General features: G+C 43.0%; 1 protein-coding gene and 1 pseudogene across 7 annotated transcripts in view; one reads left to right on the top strand and one right to left on the bottom strand.

The window, feature by feature from the left end:
- Map3k13 (mitogen-activated protein kinase kinase kinase 13) overlaps positions 1–26,851 on the bottom strand; it is a 146,665-nt gene that overhangs the window by 75,135 nt on the left and 44,679 nt on the right. Inside the window, exons 1-3 of one of the 7 annotated variants that reach the window (XM_085832431.1) lie at positions 19,453–19,989; positions 19,242–19,369; positions 10,515–16,993 (exon numbers count right to left, since the gene is read on the bottom strand). The exons of 4 other annotated variants lie outside the window; for them this stretch is intronic. The gene's annotated coding sequence lies outside the window, so the exon portion shown is untranslated. 2 more of the 7 variants (XM_085832430.1, XM_029470556.2) reach the window with 2 other exon arrangements.
- On the top strand, positions 16,504–17,001 carry LOC110311271 (large ribosomal subunit protein uL11 pseudogene; annotated as a pseudogene).

The following is a 26,851-nucleotide window of genomic DNA, read 5'->3' as shown; positions in this document are numbered from 1 at the left end:
ATTTCTTCCAGATCCATATGTATTTTTCGGATTTCTGTAACTGTAACAAATGTTTGAGATAATGAACTTATAAAGAGACAAGGTTCACTCTGGCTCAAAGGTTCAGTCCATGATCAATTAGCCGTTGCTTTGGGGCCTGTGGTGAGTGAGACCACCACAGCTGGAGTGTGTGGTAGAACAAGCAACTCAGCTCACCTCCTGAGAAAGGGCCAGACTGCCTCTATAATCCCAAGGAAATGCTTTCAAATGTCCTAAACCTGTCACCTAGCCCCACATTTTACAAGTGCCACCTCTTGCAATAGCACCAAGCCTTTTTAACACATGGGTCTTTGAGAGGAGTGGCATCCCAAATCCAGACTTCAGTGTTTTGCTACTGATTGGCAGCATCAGCATCAGCATCACTTGGGGGCCACTTAGGCAGCTGCCAAACCAAGTATCCAGAATCTGGTTTTAAACAAAATTCCCATCAATTCCTATGCACATTAAAAATCTGGGCTTTGCTGTAAACCAAGGATTCTGACTTCAGCACGCACCAGTCTCCACTAGCCAACTTGTTAAACACAGATTCCGGGACCTGCTGCCAGCATTTCTGATGGCACAAGTGGAGTAGGTCTGGAATTTGCATTTCTGACCAGTTCCCCAGTGAAGCTGAGGATATTGGACTCTAGGAGACATTGGTGAAGCACTGCTCTGGCTGGTTCATGGTAAGACTCCGGCAGAACCAATGCTGTGAAGGGGCTAACGCACACTTGTGGGCGAAAGAGCAGGGCAAGTGGCTTATAACTGTCAAAGAAATCGTCTCACTGTGGAGCTAGGCCAAGCTGACTGGATTGAGTAGGTCTGTCTCCAGCAGGTGCAGGTAAATATGGAGGGGTCAACTGAGAAACAGAAGAGAACAAAGTGTGTTTATTTCTTCTTACCTGGGCATATGCCAGGAGAGAAACTACCACATAGTAACTGAAAAGCTTACTACTATTTGTTTCATCAATGATATTTTACAATTATATACAGGAAGATAATCTGAGGGATTTTCTAGGAAAAGTACTTTCTTTTCTTTAGCCTTTTCGATGTTTTCCTGGTCTCTGACAAATCCCTGGCTAATGCTACTGGAGGAAAAAACCAGATACTTCTTAGAAGCTCGCACAGAATCCAGCTCAGAACACGGTTTACTCAAATGCATGATCCCTCGGCATAGTAGAATTTCTGGGGATAGGCTATTTTAGGGTAACTCACCATTATAAATTCATATTACTCATGAGCCTGAGAAGGCTTTGATGTAAGGTAGCCTCCCGCATAGACGCTGCTTTGGTGTGTCTCAGGTCTCTCCTGTGACCTGCTTAGTTCTGCAGTGACACTGAGGTTCTCCTGTCATCTCCCTCACTTCCTTTCCTGTTTTTATTTTGTGTGGATGACAATAGGTACCCTCCTCAGTCAGCTCATCCCACCTTAGATATTAAATCAGGTAGTTCCTTGGCTGGCCAGGAACTCACAAGAGATCTGCTTACCTCTACTTCCCAAGTGCTGGAATTAAGGGTGTTGTCAGTGCACTTGGCTGAGGCAGGATCTTAATATTCAATCCAGAGCTCATAGCTTCAGGTAGTCTAGCTAGTCAGCTTGCCAGGGATCTCCTGTCTCCACGTCCCAAACACTGGGATTAAAGGTGTTTTGTGGGTGCTGTGGATTTGAACTTTGGTCCTTATGTCTGTGTGCCAACGAACCTTATCACTAGCCTAACTAGACTACAGCTTATCTCCCCACTGAGTACCTTATCTGGATATGCATTGCATTTCCATAAAAAGAAGAGCCCCTAGGCTTTTCTGTCCTGCTTCTTTATGGCCTGTCATGCCAGCTGCAGCTGTTGGTACAATGGGCTCCAAACAGACCAGAGGGGAGCTGGTTACTCTGCCATTGTTAGCATACGGAGCCTAAGCTGACCACTCCATGCTTGGCTCACTTGCCTTTAAAGCTTGCACAGTTCCCAGCTCCCGGATCATCAGCAGTTCTAAGTATATCAACAGAATAAGAGCCCGATGGTGACTTCCGGAGAGGCCCAGCAAGCAGCTGGCACTGGCCCCTTCTTTTCAGCACTGTTGACGTTCTTGATAGCACCAGCTGGTCCAGAGCATTTAGAACCTCAGTGGATGCTCTTTGCTTTGCTTTCAAAATCATCCCATGGACTTTGAAATAGTTAGCAGGAATGAAACATACTGAAACCTTTTATCAATGGTGTAAGATTCAGTGGAAAGAAATCTTACATAAGCTGGGGATGTGGTTCAGTGACAAGAATTTGTCTAGCATACACAAGGCCTTTGATTTAATACTAAGCAACACACACACACACACACACACAACCTTAGCCAATATAGATACCACTCCCGCCCCGGACCCCAAGAACTCATCTTCTTGCCTGTCCCTCTCCAGTGCTGGGATTATATGCCATCACACTAGTTTACAGGGCTGGAACCTGGGCTTCATGCAAGCTGGGCAAGCACTCTACTGACTGAACAATATCCCCAGCACCCATCCTTGTTTCTGAGCTGGGGCAGTACATTTCCTTATGTCTCCCAGGATGGCTTCTCACTCAAGTGATACCCACCTCCACCTTCCTGAGTAACTCTGTGCTCAAAGAATAGCAGGAAATGGTGATTGAAAAAAAAAAATCCTGAATGACCAAAATCGTGGCAAAAGCCAGAAAAGCCACACGATTGTATTTTTTTCTCCAAGAAACCTAATCTGATTCTGAGGTCTCTGAGAGTACTTAAAGGCATAGCTTCAAAAATCAGCTCAAGCAATATAAAGCAAATGTTCAGTTATTTTTTTTTTCATAGATAAGAACAGATGGAAGGGATTCTACTCAAAATGGCAAGAGAAAGGAAGGAGGGGGTAGGGAGAACACAGCAAAATGGTGAAATCTGTCTTCCTATTGGCTCTGGGGTCTCACCAGCTGCACTGTCATGTGGGCATTTCCCAGAAGCTGCTCTGTCCAACAAAATGAAAGGGAGCCCATAGCTGAGGTCTGGAAGTCATGATGGGACGAGCCATAGGTGTGGTGCAGACGTCTCTCTTCAGTATGCATGTGCACGTAAGCTTGTTGTGATCTGGCGAATGGCTGCCGTGTGATTAGTGAATTGCTTACTCTTGCTCCAGATCAGAGATTATTTTCTCTGGAAAATGCAACCCCGGCTTGTGTTCTGCTCCCTGGCACTTTATCTCACTAGACTCAATTACCCGCGGCTATCCACGCCTGCAGATAGTCTGATGTATCCCATTAATGGCAGGCCTGCCAGCAGCTCACAATGCAGGCACCGTGCCTGGGGGTAATAAGAAGCCTCAGTGGACTTATTTTGCAAATTGATCCCTCTTTAGCAATAGCAACTGTGACAGTCCCCTTTAGGACTCTAAAATAGAATCTTTCTTAGTCTGGATCCAGAGCGACTTCCCCTAGTTTCAGGTGAGAACTGCTCTCCTAGCTGCCACCTCCTCCTTGATTCAGCCAACCCTTTCCTTGGCCTCTGTTCTCCATGTCTCCTTCATCCTCAGCCATTCCCTCAGTCCTTCACCACAACCAACTCAGTCTTTTGCTTCTTTATCCTTTCTGAAGCCATAGTTTCACCAAATTGCCTTAGAATTGCCAGTTCCATCGCTGCCCAGGCCAGGAAGTCGCTGGAGACAACCAGTGTGTGTCTGCAGAGAGCCCTACATTGTTTTCCCTTAGCATTTTTAAACAATTAAAATTGGCTCTTGGGCACTCTCTGGGGGTTGCCCTGCAACACACAATTGGGTTTTGAAAGAAGACAGCTTTTTATCACGCTGTCACACAGAAAAGTATTGGTATTAAAAGGAGTCGACACACAAAATCCTTCCAGCTGTTAAGACTAGATAGCACAGCCTGGCATGGAACAGGCACATGCAGTCCCAGCACCTGGGTGATGGAGGAGCAGCAGTTTAAGGTCATCACAGCTCCCCTGAGATTCGGAAACCACCGTGAGCTAAATGAGCATTAGGTAGGTTGATCCACTGGTTTAGAAGGAAGTCCTGGGCAGGTCTGAGGTTAACTGACTCTCTTTGCCTTGCTCCACCTGAGACGCTCAACACTGCCTACCAGCTGCAGCCTCCTCCTGTGGAAGTGCTATTCAAGTCATGTGAAAGGTCTAGAGTGAAGTGGAATTTTAAGCAGAATGCCTTAAAATGGTCATTTGCCTGTTTGATGATGGCCATCACAGCCAGGTTCCTACACTGTCAGAATTAGAGCACCATCTGACTCTGTAAACGCTCTGCCCATTTATCTCATGGATTAAGATGAACACGGAGGAAAAAAGCCACCAGGACAGCAAATGCATCGCTGAGAATGGTCAGACCCCATGCAGGCCTTTTACATGCTCAGTTCTTCCTACATCGTGACTTTGTGTCTTACCACAGATAAGGCAAAAAGGCAAGCTTATTTTTAAAAGTCCACCTTATAAAGAACACATGAGTTGTGAGAGGGGATGGAAAGCTAATAGTTTTTCTAGTTTTAACTCTGTCATGGGATTTTTCTTTTCTCTCTCTTTCTTTTTTGGGTAGATAAGGACATAAAAATGTAATTGGTAGCGAAAGTGTAATATCCAAAGCAACGTTCTACAGCTTCAGAATGGCTACTCTAGCTGCACAGAAATTCACAGAACATCCAGACTCTGGGTCAGGACAAGCACTTGCTTAACTTCACTTAGCTGCATCATGTCTTTATATGCAAGTTCTTTACGATAAACTGATTTTTCTTATTTTTAAAAAGTACTTTAATATAAATAGCTATTGAGATAAAAGGCAGGTGAATGTTTCAAGGTAGTATTCATGTGAAACTCAGACAAATGTGTAGAAACCAAAAGAAGCTTAAGTGTGGGTCCAACTGCCTCAACCTCTGCCCCTCTGCCTAATCCATCTGGGATCACCCACCCTCATTAACCATGGCCTGCTGCACTGATCCCCAGGGGTGATGCTATGAGAACTAACTCTCTCTCTCTCTCTCTCTCTCTCTCTCTCTCTCTCTCTCTCTCTCTCTCTCTCTCTCTCTCTCCCTCCCTGCTGAGGAAGCACCAGCACCTCCCCCAATGAAACAGCAGACTTTGTGTTTATGGGATGCTGGACACTGGGTACAAAATGATGAACGGAGGGTTCCATCCAGCTCAGGGCAGCCAGCCTCCTCTCCTTCCACCTCCCCTTTCTCTTTCCCTTCTGACTTAGCCAATGTTTATTGGTTCTTTAACGTTTCTGAGGAGTTAATATCTGAAAAAAAGAAACCAATTCACCTAGAAAAGACACTTCTTTTCCTTTCCCTCAGCCCACCTCTCTCTAATCTGTGCCGTGCTTATTTTCCTCCTTGGAAACATGTATCAAAGTGAGTTACTTGTTTGCCGCTTGTTTCCTTCTATTGAGATAAAGTGAGCCCCAAAAGGGCAAGTCTTTTTGTCTCCTCTATGTTCTGCCTCATATTAGTGCCCAAGATACATACTAGACGGTCAGTCACTAAATATGTGTTGATTAAATAAATAAATAAATAAATAAATAAATAAATAAAGCAAGACAGCACTGCTATGCCTGCCAATCCAACTTGGCCCATTCTTTTCTATCGTGGTTTCTCTACACCCACTTTATCATCCTCTCCAGCCCAGCATGTGAGCCCTGGCTCCTCTTCAGACTTGCCTTACAGCTAGCCCAGCAGCCTGGTCATCATCTACAGCATGATGACCCTCTTTAACTCCACCCTCTTACCTCCCACTGCACCTGCTGTGCCAACTCCTCAACCGTATATTTCCACAATTGCTTATTTTACTCTTTGTCCAGCCTAAAGCAATAGTAGAAAAGGCCTGTAACTCATGCTAGATTAGATCAATAAAAATTCACAGTACTACCCAATTCAAAATCCGCAGCACACAAAAGAAAGATTAGGCATGAAAACTGAATTTGAAAATTGAGCCTTACATATATTCTCTGGTATCTTTGGTTGAGTCAGCAGCCTTTTGTCTCAGCTGCAAAGTGAGAATAATATGTACTTTGTATTATGAGGATTATATTTAAATGAAATAATATACACAAAAGCTCTGAAGAGGTTTATAAGCACGTACAAAGTGCTAAATAAAGGCTCACACGCCCCTGTGACAATGTCTCCCCTTTATGGTGGGTAAGAGCCCCTGCTTTCTGGTGTGAGTAACCTTAAGTGCGTTCTTTCCTCCTTTGCATGTCAGAATTCTGTTGTCATTCATCTTCTGTCCTTACCCAAGACTTCTCTCCTTTCCCAAGATTGACCCCCAAATGACCACACAGATAGTTTCCAACCCTGTCCACATGTGACAGTATAGGAGCCTTCAAAGCACAGGTGACTAGACTGTGACTGGCCAGTTCTATCTGAGTGTCCACGATGGAAGCATTATATCAGGTCTTCCCATTGTGGTGTTTATGAGACAGGCTCTCATGCAGCTATGGCTGACCTCAAACTCACTCTGTGGTTAAGGGTGGCCTTGAACACCTCACTTCTCTGCCTCTACCTCCCCAGTAGGATTCCAAGGGTAGGCCATCACATGCAGCAGTGTTTTGTTTCTGAAAGTTCCCTGACAGAATGCCAAAAGAGAAAGAGTATCCATTTTAAAACAACAGTCCCGGAACAACTGGATATCCATATTCTAAAGTGACATTGAATCCCTTTCTCATGGCATATTGAAAACTTAATTAAACTTTGAGCTAAAAATATAAACAGTTTAGATGCAAACATAGGGATGGACCTTAATGACCTTGTCAGGAAACACTGCCCTTGATATAACGTCAAAAGCACAAATAAGGAAAGAGAAACTGAACTTCATAAAAACTTGGTCTTTCATACTTGACACCAAGAAAAAGACCATCCATGGCTTATGAGAAAATAGTTGCAAGTCACTGAGCTCTGCACAGCCTGTATCCAGAGAACAGAAAGAACTCTCATAAATCAATAATAAAAACATAAGTAGTTAATTTTTAATATATGCAAAGGGTCTGAACAAACATTTCTCTAAAGAAGATATACACATGATCAGTAGACACATCAAAGATGCTCGACACCCTCATCCCCTATGGAGATGTCAACAAAGGCACAAGGAGATGCAATTTCAGATGACTAGGGCATGGTCAGGACATGACAGGTAATGGCTGCCGCTTCCCAGGACTTGGAGAGGTTTGAACTCTTGTGTGTTGCTGATGGGAATGTGCTGCCAACTTAGAAAGCAGTTCAGCATCTCCTCAAATGTTCACTGTACAGTTACCATATGACCCACCATTTCTATCCCAAGAAAAGTGGAAAGATAAGCAAAAACCTGTACGTGGATATAAAGAGCAGGGGGATTCCTAGTACCTAAAAGTAGAATTAGCCCATGTGCACGGATGAGTGGAGAAGTGTGGTGATTTAACTATGTACGCTTACATATTATTTGGCAACATAAAGAGATGAAGTACTGGTACATGCTATGCAAATCAAGGATGAACTTTGGAAAAAGTGAGGAAAGCTGATTACAAAGGATCACACATCATGTGACTTCATCTATAAGAAATGCCCAGAATAAGCAAAAAGACGTAAGAAGGGAGGTTGATTGGTGTTTGCCGAGTGCTGAGGGCATTGAGAAGTGAGCATGGCCTGCTAATGAGTGTGTGGTTGCTTTTTTTTTGTGTGTGTGTGATAGTGAAAATATTCTAAAGTTGACTGTGGTCATGGTGAGCATACCAGAAAATTACCCAATAGTGAAAAAGAAAAGAGGAAGGATGGAAAAGAGAAGGGGAGGGAGAAAGGAAAATTGTGTAGTGAATTCTAATGTTAGAGTCAATGTCTAATTTACCTTCTAGATTTCTTGGGAGTGAAAATTGCATTTTCTAAAACCTTGGCTCATCCCTTTTTTTCCCTGAATAATAACTGACATAGCAGGAGCATGGAGTGTGATGTCCTTGGAATAACTTTTTTCCTCTTCAGTCAGCAGTGTTCCTAGGCAATGATCTTTAATTTGAACAAAGAATATAAGTATCAGGCTGCACACTGGGGGGAGTTGATCATCTTGGCTCGCTTGGGTCACATGTGCTCCTCATGTGGCTAGTGAGCAGTGGCACACAGGGGAAGACAGCACAAACCAAGCTGCAGGTTCTGCCACCCACTGCTGGCTGCTGTGAACACATCCATGGATGTGGCCTCTTGCCCTTGGGGACTACTCCGACACCAGCAACCCAGGACTTGGCTTTGGTCTGATTAACTTTGTTTCCTAAATAAATTAATTCCTACTCCTGGAGTAGTTTCAATTTTTAGACAGAAAGGCATCTGTTGATAATCGCTGATACACAGTATTTTATTGTTTGATATCAAACAATTAAGAGTTATTGTTTTATCCCACAAGTACAATATACATGAAAATAAATATAATCTGGAATACGGGCACCAGCGGGGACAGTGGGTTCTAGATCCACTCTGCCACAGGGGGACAGTTTTACTTCACTCAATTTATGTGCAAGCTAAATTTCTTTCCTGGAAATAAAGCTCTGATTTAATAAACTATGCATAAAGGTGGGATCTAATGAACATTTATCAAAATGCCTTTGAATACATAAACTTAAATTTTTAAAAGGTTAAAAAGTTGGTCTTCTGGTAGACTTCAGCAATTTAATGTATCTTTGGAAATGCTTTCAACACAGAATTGGAAGGACACAGAATAGAAAAATGCACTATATTGAGATATTGTATCTAAAATAATATTGAATATGTTTAACAAAACATAAAACTACCATTGTCCAGCTGGAGAGATGCCTCAGTGAGTAAGAACACTGACTGCTCTTCCAAAGGTCCTGAGTTCAAATCCCAGCAACCACATGGTGGATCACAACCATCTGTAATGAGATCTGACGCCTTCTTCTGGAGTGTCTGAAGACAGCTACAGTGTATTAATATATATTAATAAATAAATCTTTGGACAGGAGCAAGTGGGGTCCTAAATTTAATTCCCAACAACCTCATGAAGGCTCATAACCATCTGTGTAGCTACAGTATACTCATATATACATAAAATAAAAAAAATAAATCTTAAAAAAAAAACTACCATTGTCTGGGCAGTAGGTAGAGGGTTCCCTTCTGCAGCTCTAGGGCATGAAAATACACAGAAAAAAAAGAAAACAAAACCAAAATGACAGCACCCAAGGTTAATTTGAGAAAGAAAATATAGTATTTCAGCTTTAGGTGTAATAATTTTTTACAAAATAGATGTTCATTGGGAAGATTAAGAATAACCCTTCCTCCAAAATAATCCACCAAGGAATGACCTGAAAATGGGGACCACAACTTAGAACCTCTGCTTAGGAGAAAAACTCAAAACAAAGCATTGATTACACAAAGTGACTAAGACATGGTTGAGTGACAAGAAATAATGGTGCATGTTTCCCTCTCCCTCTCCCTCTCCCCCTCCCCCTCCCCTCCCCCCTCCAAAAAAAGAAAAATCAAAGGCACGTCTCAGAGCAGCACATCAGTTGCTCAAAGTTGGGAAGTGCAGTTAGGTCACCTGTGTCCAGGAACCACCCTGGACAGAATAGGACAGTGCTGTATCTGTTCTCTTGAATGTCACATCTTTCTTCAAAATAAACCTAAGCATTGGAAAACAACCCCAGGTACTTCCGGTTAAAACTATGAACAAATTATCACACCAATTTCACATGTGGAAGACATCAGAACTTCTCTCTATTTCCAAAACACAGTGACATAAACTCTTCAACTGCAAGTTCACCTTAGAGAACTACTCAGTTACATTTCTTTACAGTACAGCTTTGGAGCATGGGAAGATGTAACTTCATTAGCAATCTTTAAAAATATATCCTTACAATTTAAGGATAATTCCTGTTTAGTCTTCACTACAGATATTCTAGTATAAAAATAATATGTAAAAAATGGCAGCAAATATATACAAATATATCCCAAGTGCTCTCACCATAAAGGTTTTTGAAAAATGGTCATACAAGATGTATTTATCTTCCCATATTGCAAACACGAGATATTGACGGCTCCACGACTAAGAAACAAAGGCAAGGTGAAGGGTGAGACATGGCAGAGAGGACAGCAGCACAGGAGACAAGTGCCGGGCAAGAGCCTGCTCCTCGCCTCGGTCTCGCCAGCCCCACTTTCTGCAGCTCCTTCCTGGTATTCTCCCAGGCTCCCCCACAACACATCCACATCCCCTGAAAGGGAACTGAATCTCCCTTTAAGACAAACCAAGCAAGCATCCAAAGGTAACGTGCAGAACCGTAATCAAAAAATGTCCACGTCTAGCAGGCAGACAAGCGAAGAAATAACCAGCTGTCAGTAGCTGAGCTGTGCCGGGATTGTGGGGTGGGGGTTATTCAGGTTTCCTACGGGCTTTTGCTGTCTCTTTCACCTTGGGTCTCCCTCAGTAATATCCGTTTTCTAATAAGCTTAAAGCACAAATAAATTCCCCATCTGTCCTTGTGAGATACATGCTGACGAAACAGGAAAAGAGTGTAATACTCACAACAATGAAGAATTCCTACACATGCTGTTCCATTTTCTTGCTTTAAAAAGATGGAAGGTTAATCTAAAGAGCCTTGTAGAATTGGAAAAATAAGGGGGAGGGGATTCTACCCACACAATCCTCTGGCCCACCGCAAAGGAGCTCAAAGCTTGCTGACGTCACACATTCATGAATGGATGTAAATTGGGCTGGTTTAGGATTCCGCACAGACTTAGTGGCTGTGTGTGCTGTGAAGGAAAAGGTTGGGGGGAGGGAGAGGGAGGGCCCAGAGTATACCCAGCCAATAGGCTTCAGGCAGGTATGGCCAGCCCTCTTTTAGAAAGAATCTGGTCACAGAATAAACAGAGCCCGCCAATCAGACATCTATCACAGACCAGCAGAGCCACAATGCAGAGAGAGAGAGAGAGAGAGAGAGAGAGAGAGAGAGAGAGAGAGAACTCAAGCGCACTGTGACAACCATAAACACATTGTTCTTGCTATTGAATGAAGGAGTCAAAGTGGAAGTTTAGAAGGATCAATGCTCCCAAAGGTAAAATATTTTTTATTCACTAAAGCTATTAGAGCGATTTCCTTTAACCCTGTCTTGATGTTTAGTAACATGCCTAATGCAATGAAAAAGAAATCAAAGTCAGAGAATTCGTTCTTAAGATTGGTGTCAGATCAGCAAGCACACACCCCACAACACAATTTGAAACAACAAAATAACAGAGCATGGGTGTATACGGTTTTCTGGTTTTTCGAGACAGGGTTTCTCTGTATAGCCCTGGCTGTCCTGGAACTCACTTTGTAGACCAGGCTGGCCTCGAACTCAGAAATCCACCTGCCTCTGCCTCCCGAGTGCTGGGATTAAAGGCGTGCGCCACCACGCCCGGCTGTATACGGTTTTCTAAGATGGAATTACATAAGCTGTATTGCTTCTATCCCAACATGTTCCTAACCTTTATGATGTAGCAAAAGTGGGAGGAGAAGGGTAATTTACAGTTAGATTTAAATAAGGGACAGCATTCCCTCATTGATTTTATTCAATGTCTGATATTCAATTAAGACAAGGCTCTAAACGGACTCCTAGTGAATCTTGAAGCAAAAGATATACCTCAGTATAAAATCTTAGCAGTGAAAACAGCTGTGTGCAATCACCAAATGGGCTCATAACAATTCTTTACTCTTTAAGTTTTTAAATGTTATACCAAAGTAGAAGCTAGTGCAACTATCTTCTCCCTAACATGTTGCTTTACAATTACCACTACTTCCCAAGCATTGACCATCATTTGTGTATTTGTAAGATGGCCTCAAATCCTTGAACTGAAGAAAGAACAGAAGTGTTTACTGTAAGGTCGCTGTTGTGAAATGTCTTGTGGCTGGGAGCCTTCACGAGGGACCTTCTCATGGAGATGCCATGTAAGGCAGAGAAAAGGGACAGCGTTGTTCTGAGACTTTCCACTACTGTTTTATGTGAGGGACAGACTACTGATGGCATTGAGAATCAACACTATAAAGAAGGTTGCAGACTATTACTGTGGGAAAAATGAACCAAACAAGCTTGCTTATCTATGTAAGTTAGGATTGTTCATGGCTAATATTGTCTAGAAATGGTGCTAGCAGACCCTGTGTGCACCCCAAAGGCTATGCCAAATACCCATGACACCAAGCTTACTTCAGAATCATTGAATGGGAAGAAGATGAAGAATATCCATACTCATTCTCTGGACTCTCTGTCAATAAGGTTGGTGAACCAGCACACCAGGCTATATGTATTAAAAGTACACATGGGGCTGGAGAGATGGCTCGGTGGTTAAGAGCACTGACTGCCCTTCCAGAGGTCCTGAGTTCAATTCCCAGCAACCACATGGTGGCTCACAAACATCTGTAATGGGATCTGATGCCTCTTCTGGTGTATCTGAAGACTGTAATAGTGTACTCATATACATAAAATAAATAAACCTTAAAGGAAAAACAAAAGATGAGTGAGCTCCTTTGAGAACCAAATGAACCCTTTCAGGTTCAGTAACGACCAGAAGAGAATTCTGGTCCTTTTTTTCCTATGAACATTTTAAAAATCCATACAAATCTAAATGTAGAAATCAAGGTATGCTTTTTGCTATAAAAATATGAGCTGTTTTAGTGTTTGTTCTTTGTGAGAAGTGTGTTTGTGTGTTAAGAAAAAGGGCTTGTTATAAAGCTAAAAACTAAGGCAGGTCCTAAGAATAAGACTCAGTGGCTACATTTGATAAAAAATTTTAGAAAAAAAAAAAGAAGCAGCAGAGTATAGTTACTTCAAAAATTGATACATGTAGACTCAGATTCCTCCCAGGGTATGTATGTTGTTCATAAGTTCTTCAAATCATTATGAATAAAATTTTAGTACTAAATACATATTTATGAATGTTAAAGATATAAAAATCTCATGTAGGTAAATTCTCCAATCATCTTCATGATAAGAGAAACCCCTTCATCATCTGCAGAGCTGTGCATTTGCTGTGTTTGTCAGGTCTCTGCTTGTATCTTTAGAGCTAGTATCCTAATTTTTAAAATGTCCCCAGTAGTGTTATCAAGTATTAGAAGAGTAACATTAGTTAACTGGATTGGAACTCTGTAATAGTTTTTCAAAGGATAATAAAACAGCAACGCAGCTGTAAAAGAGAAATGTTTTGAATGCTATATCCTAGCTAGACAAACCTTAATGGCATAATGGAGATTCAATGCATCCTCCCTGCCAAAAGCATGCTTATTAGTAAAATATGTAGGAATCCCAACTGATAATGCAAACTCATTGGAGCAAGTGGTTTCTCAATTGATCAAATATTTAGCAACCTCAAAATACGTAATCCATAATACAAATTATGGTGACGTGCCATAACCAAGCTTTTAGAGGTCTAAAAATACCGCATAGAACTTAGTGAAAATGCTTTACACACAAAAGAGCAGAATGAACCGGTTTCCATCTGCACAGCACCGCCAAGCTCACCTGTCTTCTAGACACAGGGTGAGGACTGGGGACAGCTACAAAGAACGGGACAGTTACTGCCTGAAGACCAGTGTGAAGAATAGAACTAAACTCAATTCTGCTTAGCCACTCGGGTCTGGTCATGTGTGTCTCTAGCTCCAGCTTTTGGGAAGTGGAAGCAAGAGGATCGTAAGTCCAAGGCGAGGGGAAGCTAGGCACAAGGTGACAGTCTCACTCAGGCTCAAAGAGGATGAGAACAAGTGGGAGCAGACACCCACCTTTTCCATTTAGGTTTGCCCTCTTCCTGTCCCCATTTTGAAGGAACTATCTCTCCTTCTATTTTCAACCTATGTGATTCAGATGAACACCACTTAGGGTTCAAAAGCAAGCAGAGGCACAAGTCTGGCTACCTCATGTCTTTGGTCATGGCTAGTGACAAAGGACAGACACGTGGCATAAGCCAGCCAACACAAATGATCATACTCAGCCTCAGAATCCTTGTAACACTACCGGGGACATTTTTAAAAATTAGGATACTAGCCCTAAGGACAACATGAGCAGAGACCTGAATTCTTTTACTAAGGACAAACAACTGCAAAGATGGATTCCCCCACAACAGGACAGAGCATCTAACAGACATGACTGAAGCCTCTCTCCCCATGTCACAAGGCAACCTTCTAACTTCATCTTTTTAACAAGCTTAAACCATGTGCTTTACCCAACTCTAAAACTCCAGCTCCTCCCCTCAAATGCACCCAAAATATTAACCTTAAAAGAGTCATATACTCTGTATATTTATTTTGAAGAAAAAAAGATGCACCCAAAATATTAATGTTAAAAGAGTCATATACTTTGTTTTAAAGAAATAATGTTATTATTGTTTGGAAAATGATAATCTTATTAGATTCACTTTCTCATACACACACACACACACACACACACACACACATCTTTCTCTCTCTCTCTCTCCCCACTGGTCCCATAGATTTAAGACAGAGCTGCTTGTGATGGAGCAAGCAGTATGTGGAGGCCCAACACGACACAATGAGTATCTGCTGGGTATTTTTGAGAGAACATCTTCAGTCACAAAACTGCTAAAACAGCCATATTTTCTCTGTGCATGTTTGTATGCCTGTGCGTATGTCTTCCTCAGTGACTTGCCACCTTATTATTTGAGGCAGGGTCTCTCCCTGAATCTAGAGCGCAGAATCTGCTAGACTGGATGGCCAGAAAGTCCCAGACAACTGCTTGTGTCTGCTGCATACCTACTCCGTCTCCCCCAACTCTACAGTGCTAGGGTTTCTGAGACCACCATACCTGGAGATGCAACACACACACACACACACACACACACACACACACAACCTTAGTACAAATAGAAATGCCCAACAAGAAATAACTGCTATGTTCAGTAACCATGAGAAACGTGCTAGTCACATATACTGCAATTTGGATGTTTTACAACATACCTGAAAGAGTAAAAGAAGCAAAATAAAACAGCAAATTCTTTATATGACTGTTCTGTTGTTACTGTTCCGAGTCAGAATCTCATAGCCCAGACTGTCCTCCATGTGGTAGAGGCTGAACTGAGTTAGTTACTGCTTCTACTTCCCAGGAGATGGGTTACAGGCATGCACTCCTAGCTTCCTTTATCATTCACGTGCTATAAAGTCCTAGGAAGAGAGAAGCCATTCAGTGGCTGTCAGCTAGGGAGAAGCATGGCAGCTAGGGAGAACGAAATGGCAGTGCTCCACAGAACTCCTGTGTAATGTTTATGCTCATCACCTTCATGTTGGTGATGATTTCACAGGTGGATGTTAAAAACACATCTAATTGCATTTTTAAGTGTGTGTAGTTTCTTGTATGTCTAGCTTACCTTAATAAGAACAGTAAAAAAAAAAGGGGGGGGGTAAAATTTACATACGTAGTCACCAAAGGTGTTACATATTTTTAAATTACTGTATAACACTTTTAAATATTTTGATTTCTGTTTTTAATTCAAGCTATGTGTCTGTGTGTTGGTATGAACACATGAGTGTAAGAGACCGGGGAGGCCAGAGACATTGATCCCCGAGTTACTCGAAGCTAGCTCTAAGCTTCTGACATTGATGCTAGGAACTAGATTCAGGTCCTTTACAAGGGCACTGAGCCTTCTCTCTTGCTGACACTTTTAAATATTTTTAAAGAAGCACTAAAAACAACAATGCTCAATGTTTGACACCAAACATCTGTCTTATGTATGTGCGCTAGGGTGTCACACAAATTATATTTCTTCCTCTGGGGTCACAGTGTAAAAAGCTTTACACGGGGCTGGTGAGATGGCTCAGTGGGTAAGAGCACCCGACTGCTCTTTCGAAGGTCTGAAGTTCAAATCCCAGCAACTACATGGTGGCTTACAACCACCCATAATGAGATCTGATGCCCTCTTCTGGTGCGTCTGAAGCCAGCTACAGTGTACTTACATATAATAAATAAATAAATAAATAAATAAATAAATAAATAGCTTTACACGTTACTATTTGACAATATATACGTTTAACATGTGTCTATTTCTTGTCGTTTACTCGTTCATTCATTTACTCATTCTGCAGTCACGGGAACAGACTATTCTAAGCAGGCACTCTGCTCCCCAGCCGCATCCACAGCGCTTGTTATTCTTTGTGTTCCATTTATATGTCACACCTTGTGTGTCACAGTATCTTCTTACATTGTGATCTTTTAGGGTTCCAGGTTTCTAGATTCTAGCAAAAAAAAAAAAAAAAAAAAAAATGGGAACATGGGCTGGAGAGACAGCTCAGCAGTTAAGAGCACTGACTGTTCTTCCAGAGGTTCTGAGTTCAATTCCCAGCAACCACACAGTGGCTCACAACCATCTGTAATGGGATCCGATGCCCTCTTCTGGTGTGTCTGAAGACAGCTACAGTGTACTCGTATAAATAAATAAATAAAAATAAATAAATAAATAAATAAATGGAAGTGTTGCTGTTATTAAAAAAATTAATTGGGTCCCGAATCTGGGTTCATCTGACATCAGCCGTCTCCACCATGCCGCCCAAGTTCAACCCCAACGAGATCAAAGTCGTGTACTTGAGGTGCACTGGAGGCGAGGTCGCAGCCACATCCACCTTGGCCCCTAAGATCGGTCCTCTGGGTCTGTCTCCAAAGAAAGTTGGCGATGACATTGCCAAGGCGACTGGTGACTGGAAAGGTCTCAGGGTTACAGTGAAACTGAGCATCCAGAACAGACAGGCCCAGACTGAGGTGGTGCCCTCTGCCTCTGCCCTGGTCATCAAAGCCCTCAAGGCGCCACCGAGAGACAGGACGAAGCGGAAGAACATTAAACACAGTGGGAACATTACATTTGATGAGATTGTCAACATTGCCCGGCAGATGAGACACTGGTCTTTGGCTAGAGAACATTCTGGAACTATCAAGGAGATCCTGGGTACCGCACAGTCTGTGGGCTGCAATATGGATGGCTGCCACCCTCATGACATCATCGATGATATCAACAGTGGTGCAGTGGAGTGCCCAGCTAGTTAAGAAGCAACAAGAAAATATTTCAATAACAGATTATCTGATAAAAAATAATAATTGGGAACAACTATGGTTCAAGACAATATTTGTAAATAATATTCCAATGTACTTTACAGTTCACAGAGTTTGTAGATAGGTTGACATTAGTTCTATATTATATGTAAGAAAGGAAGGCCCTGATGAGATCGGTTCATTAGCTGTGTCTGCATTCTGTAGCACAGTGAAAACTGGACTTTTAATCTGTTCATAGCCTTTCCCACTGCCCTGCAGAGGAGTAAAACTTACAGAGGAACTTCTTTATTCTTGTGATGCTGGTACTTAAGCCTTGTTCATGCTGGGTAACCTTGTGCCACTGGGCGAGCTACACACCAGCCCTTAATGGTGAATTTTACAAAGTGGAAATCCAGCAGTGAAAAGGCCAGTTTCTAGCGTCGAGGAATTTTGATAAGGCAAGAAACTTCACTGCTAAGTTAATGTGGCCAGAAATATGTTGAGGTTGGAACATATTAGAAATTTGGGACAAGAAAAGTCTTCCCAGCATGAGATTTACAGGGCAAAGCACATTGGTCCTTAGCATCCCAGTAACGTCTCCTCTGTTACAGCTGAAAAAGCTCCCATAGCTCTGTCTCTTCAGCCACCTGGGGACTGAGAAGTCCCAGCTGAGACCAGGTTATCTTAGAGTGGTGCTCTTCGCTGTCCTTGGTTAGAGCAGATCCTTTGAAAACGATGCCTTGTGTGCCTTAGGGGGAAGCATCAGTCTACTGAGGAAATATGTGAGAACCAAAAATGCTCGGATTGAGCCTCAGCAAGAGCTCTGAGAATTCGAGGTAAGGGGAAGGGAGGCTGAGAGCCGCTCTTCCTAGTCAAGACTACTCTTGGGATTTGCTTGTCTTTTGTAGTGGGAACAATGGCTGGTCCCTACATAAGCACGCCCTATCCTTAAGCAGCTGTGTGCTCTACCACTCCCAGTCTCACTGCCACCCTCTTAGCAAGGGCCTGGAATAACTCTTTCTTATCTAATAGAATGATCATTCTGAGCAGGGTGGTTACAGTCAGTTATGATAGGAGGGTAGAGTAGAGCTGGTCTGTACAGGGGAAGGATTGGAGAAAATAGGCAGATGACAACAGGGACAGCTGTGCTGAGGTGCCCACACCAGGTACAACACTGCTGAAGCACATATTAGGACTTTCCATGTGTAAGGGCACAGTGCATTAGGTGTGGGGCTGCACACGTGCACACTTGGGAAGTGACACAGGAGGCTCAGAAGTTGATTGTCATTCTTGACTACGGAGTGAGTTTGAGGCTAGCTCAGGCTCCATGACACTCTGGCTCAAAAATATTTAAAAGCATCCTTCTGGTGAGATCATAGTGTACAAATACTTCAAAAAAAGAAAAGAAAGAAATAGAAGTCTTACAGATTATAAGACACAAACACTGAATCAAGGAAGTATGGACTCAGTTATAAAAATGTGTTTATACAACTCTCCACAAATAGGCTGTTACTGTGTAGAGTCACAATTAGTACTACTGCCCTCACTTTACAGTTAACAACAATAGCGGAGCAAAGAGGACAGTGTGCAAAAATCTCTCAAGAAAGATTATTTTAATATTCACTCCATAGTATAATTGATGCTATGTTCAGACAATATACTTACAACCAAGTAACAAGCCACAATGGAAAAGCTCTTGGTTTCCTGTCACATTCAGTCACTATGCCAAAATAAGGGAGACCTGTCTGTTTTAGTAACAGATAGAAACTGCTGGTGGCTAAAAATTACTTCTGCCCAAATGACTCCATAAGTTCTGATCTAATCTCAATATGGCTGAGGATTAAAGCTTGGCAGGTAACTTAAGTACGAGATGGCAAGAACAGAGCTAAGTGTGCGAGAAGAGGACTCGGCAGTGTACAGATACCCTGGAAACCACACACAGAGGTTTCTGTAGCCGTCTTTTGCTACTTCATGGGTTCTTCTTTCTCCCACCCTTCTCTACCCTTTTTTCACTTTTCAACCCCCAACACTAGCTAGGAGAAATAGAAAGGAAAGGGGGTGATGTTATTATTAGACGACGTCCTGCTGATGAACAATGTCGAGCTCCTTGGGACAAGTTTCATCTTTGCTGTCAGAATATCTAATTTATTCTTGCATAGGGCTACTTAACAAACTGTGACCAACGGCAACCAACAACAACCAACAGCAACCAACCAACCATCCACAAACTTCTTGGTGCTCTAGCCTTTAAATACCTTCTGAGAATTCTCCAGAATTCCAAATGTCACACAATCGCAGAAACTATCTGTGGCTGGTAAAATCACACGTCTGCTGCTGGAGCACGAGGCAAATCATAGTCAAGCTGCTGTGGGCCATCTGAAATCTACAAAGTAACAAAAGAGAAAGTCCTAGCAGAATGGATGCCTCTGGAGCAAAGGAGTGCAAACATGAAACAAAGAAGCACACCTTGCAAGTTTAGGTGGAGATCCAACAGGAGAGCCAACATGAAGGGAGCAGAGGGCAGCAGGTCAGCTCCTGGGGCCTGGGTACTTTAGAGACATAGAAACCACTGTGAGGTAAGTAGTGCTGGGTCTGGGAACACTTGCCACACCCTAGAGCCTCATTTTCAATTTTCCTCGATGCAAAATTCTTGGAATTTTCTTTGAAAAATTATCTCCAAAGCCTCCCTCCCAGGCACTCTGCTGTGCTGGCTAGCCTCCCTTGACTGTAGCTGTCTCAGTCTGGCCATGCTCTTGCTGGAGAGGAAGAGCTAACTCACACTTCAGTGGGTGGCACAGCCCACTACAGGGCATATGAAGAAAGGAGCCATTTTAGAAAGATATAATGAGGGGCTGGTGAGATGGCTCAGTGGGTAAGAGCACCCGACTGCTCTTCCGAAGGTCCAGAGTTCAAATTCCAGTAACCACATGGTGGCTCACAACCATCCGTAATGAGATCTGGTGCCCTCTTCTGGAGTATCTGAAGACAGCTACAGTGTACTTACATATAATAAATAAATAAATCTTTAAAAAAAAAAAAAAGAAAGAAAGATATAATGAAAAGAATGTGGTTGGCACCGAGAAGAAGTGGATAATTTCACTTATTCACTCAGTAAAAAGCATGCTAGTCTGTGCTGGCAGCAAACTGAGATCCGTTAATAAACAAGTATGCAGCCCTGCCCTGAAAATCATGGTGTGTAGATCTGAGAACTTGGTTTCCTTAAGACATTTTTACATACAGAATTCAGGACAGGATGGAATTTTCCCTTGAACACTGAATTTTGGAGTTGTTCCCCTGCCATCTTCACTTTTTTTTTTTTTTTCTCATTCTGAGGCTGTTCTAAAAGGGAGAAGTGGAAGCCATTGCTCACACTTCTGTCACGGTCTCTGGTTGGTTGGCCCTGGCCTCTCTGACAGTGAATGAGCACTGGTCCATTGTCCTGGCCTTCTCCTGCCTACACAAGTGTATCCCAGGCCTGCCCGCTGTAGTGGTGGATTGGCTTGCTTCTGTCCTGAGTGGACTTCAGCCAAAGGCTAACTTCATAGGGAACACCCCATTCTAGAAATAACAATGATAAATACTATGAGATGATATCAGACCTGAAATTTAAATCAGCAAGACATGGTTCCACTGAAACCTACTCACAACAGAAGCACTGGCCTGGAAAAGACTCGATCTTAGCATAGTTTAGTCTATTAAATTACTCAGGGCTGTACTAAATACGTATCTTTGAAAAGTGTATCCTTTAGAGGACAGGCTGGTGTCTTAAAGTGGCTCAGTATGTAAAGAGCCCTTCTGCTCAAGTGTGAGCAACAGAGCTCTGATTCCAGGACAACACAGCAGAGCCAGGAGTGGGTGTGTGGCTCTTTAGCCTTAGCCCTGTGGTGTAGGAGCAAGATGGTGGAGGGGCACACTGGTCACTAGTTCCAGGCTCAGTTAGAGGCCATGTCTCAAAGGAATAAGTTAGCAATAAAGGAAGTCACCCAAAGTTCTCCTCTGACCTCCACATGCACAACAAACATGTGTACCTGGATACAATGTCCCTTATACATGTATACACACACATGTACCCCCATACACATGTATACATACATACATGCGCAGAATTCACACATTGCAAGACAAGCTGTGACTTAAGAAAACCTTAAGTGTATTTTCCCAGAGGAGTATAAACTGGTGCTCACTGCATAGCTGGGCTATGAAACAGTCACAGGTGATGGTGTGCATTTCTGAGGCAGCACCACTACCCGATCCTACATGTAAGGCACATGCTTATATCCCTGCACATGCCTCATTGCATGCTGAGCCTAGTGAGATAATCCATTGCTGCCACCTACTGTAAACCAGAAAAATATTCTTGAAATACTTTCACATTTGAAAGGGAAAGTGCAATGTGCTGGAACTGCTCAGGAATCATTTTGTCAGAGAAGTGAGTTAACCTCTAGCTAAAGTATCCCAGACTCCTGAAAGGCAATTAATAAGACAATATGCAAAACAGTAAAGTAAGCCACACAGAAGAGCATCGAATGGCTTTGTTAAGGTATATTCTGTTAAGTTCACACAAGCTCTGCTTTACACCCATGCAGAAACAAGAACCTGTTCTTCTGTACTGAGGAAACCACTCCCAGCACGCACTCTTCCCTCTCTGACCCCGACTGTGGCTCCATCGTGGACAGCGGCTTTCCCAGCAGATGGGCTGCACTTCAGATGGCCTGAAACTGAAGAGAAGGGGGAAGAGGAGACTCCTGCCTCCTCCCCCAGCCAGGGCTACCTCTCAGAGTCAGCACCAGGTCTGAATGAAAGGGCTAAACAACTCAGTCCAGGGACAGTTTCCATGAAAACCACATGGTGATATTTTTAGAGAAGACAAAGAACTCCTTCATGACTTGAAAATGAGTGTGGGTAAGTATGTTACAATGGATATATATATATATATATATATCCATATATTAAGAATCAAAGAGCGAGTTTATTTGGAGGAATTTATAAAATTGACAAAATGTAAAAAGAAACAGCTTGTACAATTGTGAGTTCAATAATTATTAAGATAAAGAGATAAATTTGAGATGGTAGGGAAGTGGGAAGGATCTGGGAAGAGTTAGGTTAGGGGAGAAGAAAACATAATGAAAATATGTTGTATGAAAAAAAAACCTGTTAATTAAAAACAATCATTAATGTGGATAAATGTAGGAATGAGATGAACAAGGAAAAGGCCCACCTACCAGTTAAGTCACAGATGAAAAGATAGAAGGCTCATAAGAAAAATGTTCAGTTTAAACATTAGTTAAAGAAATGGAAATAACGCAAGATGCCACTTGCTGCTTGCTTGCAAAGGGTTTGAGATCCTTTTATTTTGTTGATATGGCAACATCCTCCCTTTGGAAGTTTGAGGAAACAGGTGTGCACACAGTGCCTCTGGCAGTAGGCATAACCTGACAATGTCCTTTAAGGAGCTTAAAGAAACAGTGTTATTGTTTTGAGATTTCGTCTCAAGTTTCCCAGGCGGGCCTCAAACTAGCTGCACAGCCTAGGACGACCTTGAACTCTGAAAGGAGAGACCGGAGGAAGTAATTACTGAATGGCAGATCATGTTCCCAACTGGTAGATGGGACCTATCCCACGTCCCACTGTCACGTGAGACAGAGAGCTGCTCTGTCTGCCCCACTCACTGTCCTTTTCCACTTGCACACCAGCTGGTGGACATGAGGCAGAGCATCTTGCACACAGATCTTCTGCTGAGGTCAGACTGGCCGCATGCACACACATGCCCAGTTGTTTCTAGAGTCGCAGCACACTGCAGTACTCACAGTGAGTGGATATGTTTACCCATCTGATTTTGGTTGTCCCATTTCTATTCGTTAAAATATCCCAGTGGCAGCCATCCACTGACAGCAAACTAGAGGAAGAAGTAAGAGGACATTGCAGTGGTGTTTGGGTAGAGAAGCCGCCTTGGGCAAGGCACTAGTGTCACCCCATGAGTAGACTCCCATGAGCATGTGCAGGACTCACTTCTTCCTATCAACAGGGTAAGATCAACATGACGACGGATACATAACTATCACTGTCATCAAAACCATGTCACCTGTCGGCCACCTCTCTCTTTCTCACACAGTAGCGATAAGGAAGCATGTGGCCATGTTGGAGGGTTCCACATGGCAAGGATATGTGGGGTGACCTCTATGAGCTGAGGGTAGACTTCCTCACTTGGCAGGAAACAAGGAGGTGGGAGAACAGAAGTTCTCAGTCTGATAACCACGAGCCAGAGTCATAGGAACTGAATTCATTACTTGCCAAAAATCCCTTAGACCTCCAAGGGAGAAGGCATTCAGCCCTGGCACCTGTCTTTACTAAGGCTATCAGAACACTTCTGTAGAGGGTATAGCTAGGCCACACCCCATAAGTGAGGTAATAAATGTATATTTTTAAGCCAGTAAGTTGTGATAATGGTGGTATATAGAATTTTTCATAGCATCCCACCTACAGACAACTTGGTTTACACCTACAGAAAGCATCTAAATCCCCTGAGGTATATTTAACAAAGATTGAATAGCATAGTACATTGCTCCTTTTAGTACAAAACCCAGAAATACATAACAACTGTCCTGCCTGGTTATGCAGGTCCACCTGGGCTAGAAACCTGGAATCAGGAGTAACCATTATACCCTGTACCACACGGCAGAGGAGGAATTCAAAAGATGCCAGAGGCACAGTCTCTGACTTCCGATATGCTTCGTCTTGTCTGCCATTACTACTGAATTCAGGTTTATGCCCAGGTGAATCTGCTCATCAGGCAGCATGTTTGTTATGAGTTTCTATTATTCCTATTAAAAGGATTAATGCGTCATGCTATTACAATTTAGATGCCATCACAGGCAACACTGAAGCTCCGTCGACATCTCCTGTTGCTCACTTCAGCCTCCGGGTACCATCAGATGAACAGACTCCTCCAGTACACGCTCTTGCTCTGATACCCAGTGCACATGATTGCAACCTCTAAAGCCAGGAGCCAAAGCAGACCTTGCCCCTTCCTGATTCACTGGGATACTTCGTTACAGTGAAACAAAGTTCACTAATAGAGTGCGACCTTATTTGGAAACAGAGTCTTTGAAGTCAGCACTATTTCAGCAATAGAACATTATACTGGGTAAGTCCTGTCCCAGTGCAAGGTGAGAGGAGAGTTCACACTGAAGCCCTGAAGTCTGTAAGCGAATTTCTCACAATGCTTAGGGCACACATGTCTGGCCTTCCTCGTCTGTGCTGCCACTCCCTTGACATTCGCTCCGGGCCCTTTTTCTCCTACCTACTACCCTACACAACCCTGCTGTCTCCTGAATTTGAAGAGTTGCCCCATACTTTATTAAATATAACAAGCCATTGATGACTATAAACTGCAGATTTTGTTCCAGACTTCTATTTTGTACTAAAACAAAACAAAACAAAAAAGCAAAAGACCCTTTTGTAAACATGTAATTTACATCCTTAGCCTGCTGTTGCACCTTCAGTAAGACAAGTGCTGACCCACGTAAGTACCAGCCACAGCAATTCCAGTGACATCTCTATTGTCTGCAGAGCCCCCTGGTGCAGCTTCCTAATACAATAAAGTGCCTCCCTAGCCCTCACTAACATGGTTAGAATTTTTTAAATTAAGGGTCATAAAACATCCATAATTTTCACCAAATTATTTTTTCTTTTGAGACAAGGGCTCACAATGCAGCCCAGGCTAGCCTTGAACCAAGCTTGTGATCCTCCTGCCTCTGTTTTCTGAGTGCTGGGATTACCATCACACCTGCATCTCCATCGATTCTGAACAGCACTCTGCATGGGTTCAGCCTGCCAGATCATTTATATGATTCTAGAATAGTTTGCAAAGGGCAGTCTATATTTGTTTTTTTCCTAGTAGAATATCTTAATATATATGTATATGTGTATATGTATATATATATTCATTTGTATACAATTGTGTATGTGAATACACGCCGTGTGTATGTATGTGTGTGTGTGTTTGCACACCATGTATGTATATGCCCAGGGAGCATCCGATCCTCTGGCGCTGGAATTAGAGGTGTGAACTGGGAACTATATTCAGGTAGGTCCCTTGGAGGAGCTGTGAGTGTTCTTATCAGCTGAGCTGTCTCCCCAGGAGCGCCCACACCCATTTCTATGTTTAAGTACATTGTTTGAAATCTCGGTTCTTCAGCCTTTCCCAGAAGAAAATATCCTGGTAGATCTCTCTGCAGTTTCTTGAAGCAGCCATGAAGGCCTCTTGCTAATCACTTTACAGAAAATAGAATGCGGGTAGCCTTTCCCTGGCATCTCCATAACTTATGTTTGCATGTATGTGTCTCTGTAGGTGTATGTGCATATGCTTAGAAGCTAGAAAAGGGTCCAGGGTGTCTTCTGTCCGCCTCGGAGCTAGGTTTGCAGGCATTGCAAGGAGATCTGACTTGTTAACAGTGGGTGCTAGGATTGAAATTCCAGATCAAGCACTGAGCTCTCTCTCTCAAACCTCAATTAGTATGTAGCTTGTTTGGAGGGGTTTGGTTTGGGTCCTGGGGACTGAGCCCAGGGACCTTGCACTCGGTAAGAATGCATATCATCATTGAGCCGTACACCCTCTGCATCCCGGTGACTGACTGCCTGTGGCCTTCCCTTGATGAGTGTGTTCCCTAGTTTGTGACTCCCTTGTGATTTGGAGACCTGAGAGAAAACATGTTGGACACTTGTCACCCCCTGGTCCCCACTCTCCCACCACCCCCATCATGTCATTAAATTCCAGAAGCTGGAAAGACAGTGGGAAGTCAGCCTGGGATGGATTCGACTGTCCTATGCTGATTATAAGAAATGCTTACAGCTGGGTGTGGTGGCCCAGGCCTTTAATCCCAGCACCTGGGAGACACAGGCAGGGGAAGCTCTACAAGTTCAGGGCTAGCCTGGTCTATAGTTCCAATACAGCCAAGGTTATGCAAAGAGATTCTGTTTAAAACAGAACAAAACAAAAAAACAAAACAAGAGGCAAGAACTGCTTGGGAGAGGAGAGGGTTTCTCAGTGTTGGGTTGTGAGAAACCTTTTCCTGCAGTGCCCAGCAGCCCCCACTGCCTGTGCTGGGTGCCCTGCTACCTAGCATCTGCTCTTAATGCCAGCCACAAACTGGCTTTCAAGTTCTAAAGTGTGTGGCTATCCTGCCTCTGCCTGTCTGTCCAGGTAGGTGCTTTCCTGGCCCACTAGGAACGGTGTTTACTCTGCCTTGTGTGCACTAGAGGTAGGGAAAGCGCTGACCTACGCCTCCCAGGTGCCCCATAATTGTCTTTGATGTTCGCAGATTCTCTTGTGTAAACGGCTTCTGCTAAGTTTGTGTTGCCAGTGTGTTTTGAAATGAATTTTACCAGACTGATCACACCGCTTTGCTATGGAAACCACTCTCACAACAGAGCACTCAAGATCTAATCTTTAAACAGTATGGCTGGAGTAGTCTATTGCTGGGATACAGTCACACTGATTGTTTTATGAGGAAGGCAGAGTGAGAAATTATCATCTCATTTTCCAGAATAAAGAAGCCAGGGCAGAATCGGATGGTTAAATGAGACAGCACATGAGGAAGTGCCTCGGATGGAGTTTGATGTATGAGAGTGCACGTGCACACATACGTAAATAATTTGAGCATATGTATATGATTGCATATACACATACTTTCGTAGCAAGGGGGGGCATGTATGCTGTCTAGTAAGCTTTAGTCAGATGTCATTTCCATATCTGGCTGTTAGTATTCTATATTCAGGAGAAGCTATTATGTATTATAGTGGGTTTTTTTTTTTTTTTTTGAAACAGGGTCTTGTTATATAGCCCAGGCTAGCCTCATCCTCTTAA

Source organism: Mus caroli, unplaced genomic scaffold, assembly GCF_978045245.1.
Source record: "Mus caroli unplaced genomic scaffold, Mus_caroli_1 scaffold_17, whole genome shotgun sequence".
NCBI classification, from domain to species: Eukaryota; Metazoa; Chordata; class Mammalia; order Rodentia; family Muridae; genus Mus; species Mus caroli.
Note: the sequence above shows the minus strand (reverse complement) of the source record. Positions and strands in the feature narration are given on the sequence as shown.